Consider the following 15,103-nt stretch of genomic DNA (forward strand, 5'->3'; position numbering starts at 1 on the left):
AATTAGTTGATATTCTGTTAAAGATATTTACATCTATGTTCATGAGTGCTTTTAGTCTGTAATTTTATCTTCTTGTAACATTCTTATTATGAAATCAAGCTCAATTTTACCCAGTGGTCTCCTGGAAAATGTCCAAAGGTCTTGGTTTATAGTGGTTGATGATTACCTTGGTGAACATAGTCCCATGACAGCCGATTTCAATCTATCAGTGTGATGTCTCTAAATGAAGAAATGGGAAGAGAAACTCACAGTTCGTTCTTGTAAGCCTGTGCAAGCTGGCAAGCATACCACTGTTCTGACCTAAAAAAAAAAAAAGTTGAGAATTGTTCTATCATGCTTTATACTCTAGATAATTGGCATAATATTGGTATTTTCGTTTCTGCTTTAAAATTTTTGTTACTAGTCACAGGGTTTTGAATAGTTTGATCTTATGACTCCCAAAATTTATATTTTTTTCTTTTTCTTAATGTAAAAAAATTGCCCTTTTCTATGAAAAGCATATCCCCAGTTGCACTGTGTCTTTCAAGAGAAGCTCATATTTAGTATATGAATGCCGTGTTGCCATATTCCAGGAAAAAGAAAATCAAGTGTAGAAAAAAGCAAACTGAATCTTTATGATCCTACTACCTGATAAGGACATCTGTAGTTGGCTAAATAATTAGCAATGGATTTTGTCAAATGCTACTGGAGAAAGATTTATGTTAATAATGGTTCACTTTGTTTTATGCTAAGACACTAGTTTAATCAGTGGCTCACTTTCTCTTTAGCTAAAACATTAGCTAAATCACATTGGGAAAATAAAATCCAGAGGTGGAAACTAATTGGAAACATTGTTTTTAGGTAATGAAGCACTTATGCATCCATTTGTGGGATTCATTAAGTTTTAGTTTGGGCAAGTTTTCATATAACTCAACTGAAAAATGCGTAATTGTGATTGAGATATACAATACCAAACTATGAGTACAAGAGATATCTGCCATTCATTTCATCAAACGTTCCACCAAAATTTGACTAAACTTTAGGGTCCCAAAAATAAAAAGGATAAACAAGACTGTATTCCACTACTTCAGGAGCCTAGTAAGGAACGAATGCATTTAAACTAATAACAACACTCACAGATGATAAGGGCAATTAATGAGATCTACAAAAAGTACTATAGGAACATAATGAAAGAGCAATACATTCTTTCTAGATGAGAGACAAAGTTATTGATAGTGTTTTATTGTCTGTCTGTCTCTCTCTTTTTATCTCCCACACTGCTCCCCATCAACAGATTAACTATTTTGAAGATCAATTTAAAGAAGAGTCAAAGTAAGAAGTTGCTGCGGCTGAGATGAAATGAGGTTGTTGCCTGTTTTCTCCTCTAGGATTTTGATGGCTTCCTATCTTACATTTAGGTCTTTCATCCATTTTAATTTATTTTTGTGTATGGTATGAGTAAGTGGTCCAGTTTCATTCTGCATGTCACTGTCCAGTTTTCCCAGCACCATTTACGAAACATACAGTCTTTTTTCCATTAGATACTCTTTCCTACTTTGTTTAAGATTAGTTGGCCAAACATTTGTGGGTCCATTTCTGGGTTCTCTATTCTGTTCCACTGATCTTTGTGTCTGTCTTTGTCCCAATACCATACTGTCTTGATTACAACTTTGTAATACAGCTTAAAGTCTAGAATTATGCCTCTAGCGTTGCCATTCTTTTTCACATTACATTGGCAATTAGGGGTCTTTCCTGGTTCTGTAATACAGCTTAAAGTCCAGAATTGTGATGCTTCCAGCTTTGGTGACAGATCTCCAGAGGTGAGGGAAACAAAAGCAAAAGTTAACTACTGGGACCTCATCAAGATAAAAAGCTTCTGCACAGCGAAGAAAACAATTAGCAAAACTAAAAGGCAACAACAGAATGGGAAGAGATATTAGCAAATGATGTATCAGATAAAGGGTTAGTATCCAAAACCTGTAAAGAATTTATCAAATTCAACACTCAAAAACCAAATAGTTCAGTGAAGAAGTGGACAAAAGACATGAATAGACACTTTTCGAAAGAAGACATCCAGATGGCTAACAAACACATGAAAAAATGTTCAAGATCACTCATCATCAGGGCAATACAAACCAAAACCACAATGAGATACCACCTCACCTCAGTCAGAATGGCTAAAATTAACAACAACAAATGGCTAAAAGGCAACAACAAAGGTTGGCAAGGATGTGGAGAAAGAGGGAATCTTTTGCACTGCTGGTGGGAATGCAAACTGGTGCGGCCACTCTGAAAACGGTATGGAAGTTCCTTTAAAAATAAAAATAGAACTACCTGACGACCTAGCAATTGCACTACTAAGTATTACTCCAAAGGATACAGGAGTGCTGTTTCGAAAGAGCACATGCACCCCAATGTTTATAGCAGCAGTGTCTTTGCCTCTGTCTCTCTGTCTCTCTTTCTCTCTCTCTCTCTCTCTCTCACACACACACACACACACACACACACACACACACCTTTATATAATTACTCGGTGACTGTAATATTACTCGGTAATATTACTCAGTGATCAAAAAGAATGAAATCTTGCCAGCTGCAACAACATGGATGGAACTAGAGTGTATTATGCTAAGTGAAATCAGTCAGTCAGAGAAAGACAAATATCATATGACTTCACCCATATGTGGAACTTAAGATACAAAACAGATGAACATAAAGGAAGGGAAGCAAAACTAATATAAAAACAGGGAGAGAGACAAACCATAAAATACTTAGATAAAGAGAGCAAACTGAGGATTGCTGGAGAGGCTGTGGGTTGGGGGATGGGCTAAATGGGCAAGGGGCATTAAGGAGGACACTTGTTGGGATGAGCACTGGGTGTTATATGTAAGAGATGAATCACTAAATTCTATTCCTGAAATCATTATTACACTACATGTTAACTAATTTGGATGTAAATTTTAAAAAATAATGACAATATAAATTAAAACTTAAGTAATTGCAAAAAAATATAAGGAAGGGTCAAAGTATCCCTTCAGTAAACCAGAGGAAGTTACTTTTGTTTCAAGTCCTATTGTTTGATAAAAGGTTTGCTCAAGCCAAATGAAGGGGGCATTCATTTCCAGTGGGATATATCTTCCTTTGGAGAACTCTAGAAGCATCACCATTGGTGAAGAGCTCGTCAGCAACAAGTGAGCAAAGCACATCCAGGGTCAAGAGTACCATTCTCATAGGATAGAGAAAACTGATATCTGAGAGGTGAAGCTGTTTTAATAATGATGATAAGAAATGGAACAGTCTCAGAATTGTTCAAAATAATCTTTTGTATTGATTAAGATAGGCTTTATCATAACTTTATATGATAGCTGTTAAAAGAGCTAATGAGATATTTTCCAGAAATATCTGAAGTTTGCCCAGTGGCAACTAGAAATGCAGTGTCTCTTGTTCAAATATGAGTAAAACTTCAAGATGACAACAGCTGCACATTAAACTCAGCACAGGGTTCTGTACTACTGCATAGTTCCCAAGCCCATGAAACCAGTCCTGACCAAGGGGCAGTATCACTTTATGTATTGGAGCAAGCTAAATCTTTGTCATTTGGTCTAGAAGGGGAAACCATAAGCTTTGAAATGTAGCAAATGTGGGTCTGAATACTACTTCCAATATATGTTACCTACTAGATGTTGCACAAGTTATGAAATTTTCCATATTCCTCACTAATATGTGGCCATACAAACTAAAACTTCCATTGCAAGTTCCAATAATATACATGCATACACATGTGGCTTTTCTTCTAGTGAATTTACAAATATTTAAAAGTCTTATAAAAAAAAAGCTTGTGCAAATTAGTGGCTTCACAATATTGCTGTTAGTTTTAGAAAAATTATTGTTAAATTAAAACAATCCATTCCTTTTATAAAAATTTCCTTGCCCATTGTTGACATCCTTCACTTTAGTTGTGAGCTACCAATCACAAGTTACATCACTAAAAAATCATTTTAAGATCAGATTTTTAAATATTTAAATAAAATTATGGAGTTAGGATTAAGAATATAATATGTGAATTATATATTCTGAATATTATATTCTTTATTATAACATTTCACCATTTTTTGGGTACTCATAGATAGAGTCACTTAATTTACATTGTATTCAACAATTTAAAATATTACTTTTTAAAACAGCATAGCACTACCATAAAAACAGACACATAGGTCAATGGAAGAGAACAGAGAGCCCAGAAACAAACCCACACAAATAAGGTCAATTAATTTATGACAAAGGAGTCAAGAATATACAATGGACAGTTTCCACAATAAATGGTGCTGGGAAGAAGCATCTGGGTGACTCATTCAGGTAATCATCCAACTTTGGCTCAGGTCATGATCTCACAGTGTGTGATTTGGAGTTCCATGTCAGACTTTGTGTTGACAACTCAGAGCCTAGAGCCTGTTTTGGATCCTGTGTCTCCCTCTCTGCCCCTCCCTCCCTTTCTGCTTCTTCCCCCCCCCCCAAAATAAATAAATGGTAAAAAAAAAAATAATAAGTTGTGCTGGGAAAACTGGGCAGCTACCTGTAAGAAGAACAAAACTATACCACTATCTTACACCATACACAAAAATTCACTGAAGATATACTAATGACATGAATGTAAGACCTGAAACTGTAAAACTCCTAGAAGAAAACATTAGTGGTAAGCTCTTTGACGTTGGTCTTGGGGATGATTTTTTAGATTTGACACCAAAAAAAAACAACTAAAAGAAAAATAAACAACTGAGAGGACATCAAGTTCCAGAGCTTCTGCATAGCAAAGGAAACTATCAACGAAATGAAAAGGCAACCTACTCAATGGGAGAAAATGTTTGCAAATCATATATCTGATAGGAAATTAGATAAAAGGGGTCAAAGTCCAATGGCAAGCAGAAGGAATGTAGAAGATGAAAAGACAAGCTACAGACAGGGAGAAAATAATTGCAGCTACAGACGGAGAAAATCATTGCAAACCACATAACCAACAAAGAACCATAGAATATATATATATATTTTAAATGTTTTATTTATTTCTAGGAGAGAGAGAGAGACAGCATGAGCAGGGGAAGGTCAAAGAGAGAGGGAGTCACAGACTTAAACAGGCTCCAGGCTCTGAGCTGGCAGTCAGCACAGAGCCCGACGCGAGGCTCGAACCCACGAACCGCGAGATCATGACCTAAGTGAAAGTCGGACGCTTAACCGACTAAGCCATCCAGGCGCCCCAAACCATAGAATATATTTNAAAAAAAAAAAAAAAAAAAAAAAGGAATTAGAAAATGGTAAAAGACGTGAACAGGTATTTCACTAAAGAAGATATACAAATGGCAACTAAGCTTATGAAGAGACAGATGTTCAATATCATTAGCCATTAGGAAATATAAATTAAAACCACAGTGAGATATTACTATATACCTATCAAAATGGCCAAAATAAAAATCTTTCCCACATGAAATGTTGGGAAAGATCCAGAGAAAATGTTTCACTGGTACATCGATACATGCAAAATAATATACACACTCTGGAAGGTTGGCAGTTTCTCATAAAACAAAAACATGCAACTACCACAGAATCTCAAAGAAAAAGAAATGTATATTCACCCAAAAATCCTGGCAGCTTTATTCATAGCAGCCCAAAACTGATAATAACCCAGATGTCCTTCAACAGATGAATAGTTAAGAGCAAATGGTGTGGTACATGTACAAGTAACACTACTCAGCGGTAGAAAGAACAAGCTATTGGTACATGCACCTTTGATGGATCTTCAGGGAATTACATGGAGGAAAAAAGCCAATCCCCAAGGTTACATACTGCATGATTCCATTTATATAACACTTTTCAAATAACAAAACTTTGGAAATGGAGGTCAGAGTCCAGGTTTCTAGTGTTAGTGAGGGGGTAAAGGTATATGGGGCAACTGGAGGCAGGTGGACATGGTTATATGGGGGCAAAATGAGGGATATTTGTGATAATGGCATGTTCGGTATCATGACTGTGGTACTGGATATACAAGCCTACAATTGCAATAAAATTATATACAACTAAATCCCCCCATTCACATGCATGTACACATACAGGAGTGTAAATAAAGTTGGAAAAATCTAAGTAGGATCAATAATATCAATGTTAATATCCTGGATATAGTATTAAACTAGTTTTATAAAATGACTAGCAGGGGAACTGGGTCAAAGGTTTAAAGATATCTCTATATTTTTTTTACAATGCACGTTAATCTATTATCTCAATAAAATTCACTTAACAAAGATCTGTGTAAATATTTCTCCCAGACACTACTCACAGGAACTCTGAGGTCAGATTAGGCACCAGATTGTTGCTAGAGAAATACTATATAAAAACTTTCCCAGCCCAGTATTACCTCCTAGCCACATTCAGTAACACATCTAAAGTATAAAACAATCTTCTGAAATCCCACAATACCATTCTTAGATGCAAAAAGTGAGATTCAGAATTGTTATGCAGCTTTACCAATGTTGCATGGTGATGGGGTTGAAATATGAACCTCGCACTATCTGAACACAAAGTCGAAGTTATCAAACTACACAATACTGCATCTGCATACCAACAGCATCAACATCACTCTGGATTTCATAGAGACAGATGCTATTTACTATTCTCATGTTAGTTTATTTAATTTTAATTTTAGTAGAGGAAGACTGTGGGGAAAAATGTGTGCCTTATATATAAACAGAAATGCTTCAAATCAAGTTAATGTTTCTTAAGTAAAGGTGTGTGTGTCAATGGGCTCATAGTAGTAGTGGTAATTCTCTTAGTTTAACAGTTGCCCCAAATTATGAGAATTAGACCTATTGGTCAAGGTGTGTCAGATTCCCAAAAGGCTTCAGTGCATTGAAGTTATCTACAAACGGGCTGCAGTTCTAACCAGGAGGTACTGTTTAGTGGTTTGGAGAAGTGAGGACATTGCGGGGAGCGCCAGTCTCCTGTGACCTAATGACTTCTACTAGGAGTTTGCACAGACCAAACTGAGGTCAAAATGAGCCCTTTTCCAATTTATTTTTGAAGAGACACTGTCAAAACACTCCTTTCCTTTGATAAAGCCCATTATCTGAGTGATAAATGCCGAGATATGGGGATAAAACATGCCTGGTAGCAAAAAACCAAACTACTTGCCCCCCCCCCCCATTATATTTGTTTGTTTTTTCCTAATTGGGCAAGTCTTAGCTTCAAAAGCTTCGAAAAGGTAAATGTGAATACATGTTTGATGATTGGGAAAAGGTAAGAAAGGACTAGTTTTGAGAAGAGAAAGAAGCAGGTGATTACACTTTAAGTCTGGGAGGCATCAGCCACCTCAAAGGTGGTGAAATTCTCGCTGAACGATCAATGAGTCTCTCTTAGAGAAGCTCTGTTGGTCTTGTAGCTCCCTACCAGGAAGTGAGAAAAGAAAACATGGCCCATCACATTCACCAGCACTCCCACACCTTCTTGTCTTTCCACCCCTTGCAGCACCTTCCATCAGATAAACTTAAGGTTCAAGAACATGATGCCTGCCACCATGTGGCAGATACATATATCTGCACAAAAGAGGGAAAACGTCTGTTCATGAAAACTAATAAAGACAAAACTGAATCCGTGGAGAGGAAAAATAATTTTATTATTAAAGTGAAAACACTCAATCAAAAATATTATTTAAAAAATGTAGTTAGAGAAGTTTTGTTGAAATGTCCTATTGACACGTCAGCATGGGAAAGAGAGGTAAAAGCCATAGGTAATCTCTCTATATCTGGGCACTATTATATTGCCTGCTTCAGGCCTTTTTTTCTAGAAATTGCATATCCCCTCGTGGGCATGGACCACATTTCATCTAAAGGTTATGATAGAGGGAGGCAGGCTTTTACAAGATGACTGTCTCCTCATTCCACAGTCAGTCTGCCCAGAGACCATTCTGCCATGTGAACTCAGGGAGAAAAAGCCAGGCTGTAATTAGAAAGCAAATGCCATACAGAGAGTCAGGAAAGAGAGAGAAAGAGGAGATATATTGATTCCATCAAATACTATAGCTAGAAGCAGTACTTAATTTCTGATCCCTATCCTAGAATAATGAATTCAGTCTCTTTGGGTGGAACCTGGAGTTGTAAAAAATCCCTTCAGACTAAGTAAAGTAACAGCTACAGTTAAGAATCAGGATTCTAGATAGATTCTGGGGCTCAAATGTGTTTCCTATATGGAGCCTGGAAAATACCCCAGTATTCATTCAATAAATTACTGTTAACTAACAAAGTTCTTCTGCCAAAATTTTAGAATGTAACATGAGTGTTGCAGAGAGACATAGCAAAGCAAACAGCAAATATATACCATTTTATTTATTTATTACTTTTTAAATGCTTATTTTTGAGAGAGAGAGAGAGAGAGAGAGAGAGAGAGAGAATTCAAAGCAGGTTCCAGGCTCTGAGCTGTCAGTGGACATCATGACCTGAATTGAAATCGGATGTTTAACCAACTGAGCCTCCCAGGTGCACCAAAAATTTACCATTTTAATGCAATGTTACATTTTAAGAAGTTAGTTCAAACAGAAATTTGTCATATACCTACAGAGTGATTCTTTTGACCAGAGGTTTTAAAAAACAAGGAAAAAAACCTTGTAGTCCTAAATGAATATATAAAATACATATAATTGAATTTGTTTAGGAGTCTAAGTTTCGGGCCTAAGGCATGCTAAACTTTGTTTTTATACACAAAACGAGACAAAAACAAAAACCTGCTTACAGAATAGAAGTTAATGGCAGAGTCCTAACAAAAATCCTTTGCCATACTGGGCTGTTGTAGCAAATAAATAGTTGGGGAAAGTGTTGTTTTATTTTTCACCTACATTTTTATCTGCTTTTTTATTCACTATCCACATAATCTCTGAGATAATGCTAAATGAGGAGAAAAAGAGCCAAGAGGGGAATAAAAGGATTTTCTTTGGTCCTTATTAGCTAAACAGAGAATTCGGCTTTAGATTATATAAACTATGAGGAATCCAAATCTGTCTTGACTCAATATATTTCCAAATTACATTCACATATGCTATTTTATCTGATCCAATTTTTTAAAATAACAAAGTGCTAGTATACCTCTTCATTTAAATATATGTACAATAGGGGCCCAGGGTTGGTTAAGTGTAGGACTCTTGATTTCAGCTCAGGTCATGATCTCTGGCTTGGGTATTCAAGCCCCACATTGTGCTCTAGGCTGACAGTGCAGAGCCTGCTTGGGATTTTATCTCCCTCCCTCCATGTCCCTCCCCCACTCATATTCTCTCCCACACAAAATAAAGAAATAAACTTAGAAAAAAACTTAAATATATTTACAATATATGGGATCCTAAATCTATTTACCTTTTATTCTTCACCCTTTGCATTTTCCTTGTCTAGCTGCAATTTCAAATATTTTTTTTCTCATTCCCTCTGAGCATCTGTTGCCAAGGAATTTCAACATAGATGAGAGAGTTTGAGACTCTTCCTCCAACAATTTATTTCTGCGTTCTCCATGAGTAGAAGACAATACAATATTTCCCAGGCTTCCTCCTCCAGAGACCAATGCCAACCATTGCTTCATGTGATTAGCTTTCCCAGATGTTGATGAAACTCCCATTTTCATCAGATTTACCAACCCTATATATGGGAACCACATGCACTCTCACCAAGTACACTTTATGGGGAAATGAACATCAGAAATTTATTTTAAAATGTACCTCTTTTCTGAAAAGAATCATCTTCCAACTGTTGATTTTGTCACACTTCCTGGAAATTTTCTTTTGGCTTCTTATTTCCCTTTCAAGACTTAGGCCAATTTTTTTTTAATCTTTTTCATTCTTTGATGAGCTTCTTATATTTCTTCTGGCATTTGCTCTAACTTTTTGATAAACACTAGAGGATTTAACCAGTTTTGGCACAATCTCTCTTTACCTTTGTTTTATAAACTCCTTCTGTTGTTCCAGATTCTCTATATCCAAAATAGGGAGTTGCAATATTGTATCACTCAGCTTTGTTATACATCACCTGTCTTCTTTCCTGCTGAGGATGAATTACAGTTATAAAAGAGCATCTTCACAAAGTTCAGATTGTGTTGAGGTCCACCAATTTGCTGGGTTTGGAAGACAATCATACTGGTATAGTAAATCAATCTAACATTTCCTTAATCCAAACAACAAAAACCATCACCACACCTTGATTATTAAACAAGTTTGTGATTTCTTTCTCATATTGACAAAGAAACCAGTTACTTTCTCCTTCAAGCTCCTCTCTGGGTATCTGTCCATCTACATGAGTAAATGACTTTCCCTACAACATGTTGTACCTTGAAACCAGAATCATCACAGTCAATTCTTTCTTGAAATATGGTTGTTGCACGTTTTGATTTTTTTAATATTACATTTCAATTCTCTTGAATCTGCTATGCATAACAGCAAAGGAAATTTTTCTCTCAGTTCTCAAAGACTGTTGAGAACACAATAGTGGGCTAATGTGGCACTTTGCTTTTCACGTGAAAAAGTAGTTAGCATAAACTACCTAAGGCTTTTGGTTTCCCTATTATTTTGTTTCATTGCCTCATTCTAATGGTTTACATACCAAAACACATACCACTTTTTTCTGTCTGAATTTTCCAAGAGTTGAAATTTATCTTTTGATGAAATTTTAGTATGTCAGTAGCTTTATGAGTTTCTGCAAACTTTTATATGTTTATTTTCCAAGAGCTAGAGAAGTAAACATTGACAGATGTTTCATCTTCTTATAAACAGATTCACTGTTCTCAAATAGCCTGGAACTTGTCCAGAAGAGATAAGGAACATTTTAGTATTTTCTTATACTGGAGGAAAAGGGTTGTGTTGTATTGTAGAAATTATTGATTCTATTAGCTGAGAAATGATCAACATGTAATCTAAACAAATAAAACAGAGAAGTATTAAACTAGCCAGCCTGAAAAAATCCAAAAGAAAAGTGTTCTTTCCAATGTTACTTTATTTTTTTTTTTATGTTTTTAATTTATTTCTGAGAGAGAGAGAGAGACAATGGGAGCAGGGGAGGGTCAGAGAGAGAGGGAGACACAGAATCCAAAGACAGGCTCCAGGCTCTGAGCTAGCTGTCAGCAGAGAGCCCAATACGGGGCTCAAACCCACAAACAGTGAGATCATGACCGGAGCCGAAGTCAGATGCTCAACCAACTGAGCCACCCAGGTGCTCCTCCAATGTTACTTTTTTTTTTTTATTTTTATTTATTTCTAGGAGAGAGAGAGAGAGAGAGAGAGACACAGTGTGAGCAGGGGAGGGTCAGAGAGAGGGAGACACAGACTCTGAAATAGGCTCCAGGCTCTGAGCTGGCAGTCAGCACAGAGCCCGATGTGGGGCTCGAACCCACGAACCGTGAGATCATGACCTAAGTGAAAGTCGGATGCTTAACCAACTAAGCCACCCAGGCGCCCCTCCTCCAATGTTACTTTAAAAAGCCTTCATTTGGGGGCAACTGGGTAGCTCAATCAGTTAATCATCCAATTCTTGGTTTTCAGCTCAGGTCATGATATCACAGTTTGGTAAGTTTGAGCCTATATGTGTGTATGTACGTATGTATTTATAGTTATTTATCATTTAATTTACATCTAAGTTAGTTAGCATATGGTCCAACAATGATTTCAGGAGTAGATTCCTAATGTCCCTTACTCATTTAGACCACCCCTCCAGCAACCCTGTTTGTTCTCTATACTTAAAAGTCTTTTATGTTTTGTCCCCCTCCCTGTTTTTATATTATTTTTGCTTCCCTTCCCTTATGTTCATCTGTTTTGTATCTTAAATTCCTAATTTGAGTGAAATCATATATCTTTCTCTGACTTGTTTCACTTAGCATAATACCCTCTAATTCCATCCATGTAGTTAGGCAAATGGTAAGATTTCATTCTTTTTGATTGCTGAATAATACTCCAGTGTGTGTGTGTGTGTGTGTGTGTGTGTGTGTGTGTGTGTGTACATCACGTATTCTTTATTCACTCATCTATTGATGAATATTTGGGCTCTTTTTATACTTTGGCTATTGTTGATAGCATCAAGCCTTGCATTTAATCTGCTGCTTGGGATTCTTTTTCCCCTCCATTTGTGCTCTGTGTCTCTCAAATAAATAAAACTAAAACAAAAAAAAAATCCTTCTTTTGAATAACTATTCAGTTGTGAAATATTCATCAAGTGCTTATTAATTACCTACTGTGCCAGAACTGTACTAATTCTTGGACACAGATTTGAAGAAACAGTCCACATGGGGCTTGCAGCCCTTTCACTTTTAATCTTCACAAAGATTATTTAAAACATGAAAGTTGGCAGTATATTTTCAATAATAAATAAGAGTAAAGATTCAACGTCTTGTCCATGGCCAAAATGGAACTCATACCTTCATATTCCTTTTGGGGGCTTTTCCATATGCAAAAATGCAATTTTGTTGTCACTTTTAAAAAGTCATGCTATCGAGATATTAAGAATAAACCAAGAAAATAAAACAAATGGGATCATTTGTTTTGGTTCCTTTCACTTGGGTAATTTATACTCTGAATTAATGTAACTTGATTGCTTATTTTGCAGCAATCTCTTCTCCAAAAGACTTTTCTCCAAGCAAAAAATCCATTGTTTGCTACTTGGAAACTTGGAGTCTTCATTCTTTAAATAATTTAGTGCCAAATATGTATCATATACTATCCTTGCTTGTACTCCAACCTCTTCCAGGATAATGAAGGAACTAGTACAGACTGTCAGGAATCCAGTTGGATATTCTTTCCGCTAAATCCTTTCCCTGTTTTCATCTCTTGGTGCATCTGACAGCAACACTCCATCCTAACTGAACTGCATGCCATGAGCTCTATTGGATTAACTTTTCTGAAGCTGTAGTGTTTCTGGTTCTAGGCCATTATCAATCTACTTCTTATGCATTAGGTGATATTGCCATTCTCTGGCCCAATATAAATATATTATCTCCTTTCCACAGTACAATTGTTACCCACCCACTCCAAACCCTCTTTCATACTATGTAAGGAACATGTCAAAATGCCAATTTGCGCCTTATTTTCATGAAATTGAGTTCCATATTTACATTCTTGTGAACTGCATTACTTTCTACCTTCCAAGACATTTTAAGATTCATAAGGAAAGGATTAGATTTCCTCATGAGAAAGCTTTCTAAGCACCTACTACATTGCTATGGGTCCTGTAGACACATAACAGTCTATGTGGCCAGATGAACTTTAATATTTTCAGACTACCCTCTCTTAGATTGCCTCTTCATTCCCAACCTTCTCCCTTTCTTCTCCACCCTGAACATGTGGCAAGATGGAGAAGTGGATGAAAAATGGGAGGTAAAAATAACCACAGTTATTTTATTTTTCCTTTCACACATCAAGAATGTCTTTTTATTTTACTTATTTTTTGTTTCTACACATGGTGGGTTCATTCTGCAGCTCGGTATGTGGGAGGCAAAGTAATAATGTCTAAGAGATATAAAACTGGGAACTCCCAGTGAGAGGCAAAGCACGGAAATATCAAGATACAGTGGTGACAAACTCTCTCTTTGGCCACACCCTAGCCAGACTCCACTCAGCCCTTTTCCTGACAGGGCCCACAAAGACTTGAACAAAACACTAACATAGTTTCTAACAACCCAAAACCATATCCCTAGGATGATGCCCCTCAACCCCCTTGAAGTACCTGTCTGAGAAAAGTCAAGGCTGACAAAAGAACCTATCATTTGTTCTGGTCAAGACTTGAGGATACATTATTCTAGCTTCTGTGAGAGACTAGAAGCCTAACTTCAATAGGCACAGGCTATCAAACCTGTGGTTTGCTTCACTAAACCAATCGCCCCTCCCACTTTTTGTAATTGTGACTTCCCTGACTCACTGAGGCCTCACTCATTTCCTGCCGTGTTCCCTCATACTCTCTTTAAATCACCCAGTCACCCTCTATACATTGAAGTTAAGGTCATGCTAAACTCTTTTCCTTATTACAATAGTATATTACTAATTAAAATATGATCTTACCATTTAAACTAGTGTCTAGCTTTGTTTATCTTTAAAAGTGGGAGCAGGGAGGCGCCTGGGAAGCTCAGTCAGGTAAGCATCTGACTCTTGACTTCAGCTCAGGTAATGATCTCATGGTTCATGGGTTCGAGCCCCTCAGGTTCTGCACTGGCAGAATGGAGCCTGCTTGGGATTCTCTCTCTCCCTCTCTCTCTGCCCCTCCCCACTCACATGTTCTCTCTCTCTCTCAAAATAAATAAACTTAAAAAAATGTTTAAAAGTGGGAGCAGGTGGTGGCTATTAGGGAGGTGGGCAGCAATTACCTCTTACAGAATGTGTATCACTTGTACTCAGTCCAAAGCCTCCATAACTCAATGTCTTCTATGTAAGACAAAGATTACATGCTACTGAGTCAGTTTTTGTTACACAGTTTTGTGGTCAGTTTTTTTTCCACAGATTCAATTTTTTTTGAGTTGGTGCGTTCAAAAAGAGACATTATTCACTATTCATCCTCTTTTCGATGTCCAAGAAACCTAAATATATGGTTCACAGCAGACACTTAAAACTATCTGGTGAATGAAATTATATCACAATAGGTAGCTGATATGTTTCAATTTCTTTATTCCATTAGAGCTCTTTTATTAACTTTTCAAATTCTAAGAGCTAGCTAATACTCTTAGCTATATAAATTCAGTTTTGAATTCCCCATGACTTCATTTTCTAGTTCTAGATTCTTCCTCTTTGCAAAATACCCTACATAGTCATTTGAAGCAATTATTATCTTGTCCCCTGCTATAGAGTAATGTGTTTATATTGTATACATACAATATTTCAGAACATACATAGGTGAAATATAAAACATACATGAAATATAAGATTCCAGGCTCAATTTAAAATCTAAATATGAAGACCATATTTAGAAGAGCCATCTGCAGAACAGATTTTAGGAATCATTTTAGGAATATCTAGGCCCGTATTTATTCTGAGGATAAACAAAGGATTAAGAGAGGGCTAGCCAGGAAGTTGCTGGGGAAAAGCCTACAAATGGAACAGATTTGTCAAGTGAAGGATCAAGTAGTAAAAACGTAA

This window comes from Hyaena hyaena, unplaced genomic scaffold (assembly GCF_003009895.1).
Source record: "Hyaena hyaena isolate Hyena2069 unplaced genomic scaffold, ASM300989v1 scaffold_636, whole genome shotgun sequence".
In the NCBI taxonomy this organism is placed as follows: domain Eukaryota; kingdom Metazoa; phylum Chordata; class Mammalia; order Carnivora; family Hyaenidae; genus Hyaena; species Hyaena hyaena.